Genomic DNA, 484 nt, shown 5'->3' on the forward strand with positions numbered 1-484 from the left:
GGGGTTGCGGGGGGCGCTGGCGCCTATCTCAGCAACAATCGGGCGGAAGGCGGGGTACACCCTGGACAAGTCGCCACCTCATCGCAAGGCCAACACAGATAGACAGACAACATTCACACTCACATTCACACACTAGGGCCAATTTAGTGTTGCCAATCAACCTATCCCCACATATCGTACATATATATATATATATATATGTGTGTGTGTGTGTGTGTATACATATGTATGTACATACATTTATACATATTTATATATGTATAAATAGATTGGCTATATATATATATAAGTGTATATATATGTGTGTATATATATATATGTGCGTCTGTATATATATACATGTGTGTGTGTGTGTATATATATATATATATATATATATATATATATATATATATATATATATATACATATATATATGTAAGTGTGGTTAAAATCACAAGACTACTTTATCTCTACAGAACTGTTTCATGAGGGGTTCCCTCAA

This window comes from Nerophis ophidion, linkage group LG22, assembly GCF_033978795.1.
Source record: "Nerophis ophidion isolate RoL-2023_Sa linkage group LG22, RoL_Noph_v1.0, whole genome shotgun sequence".
In the NCBI taxonomy this organism is placed as follows: Eukaryota; Metazoa; Chordata; class Actinopteri; order Syngnathiformes; family Syngnathidae; genus Nerophis; species Nerophis ophidion.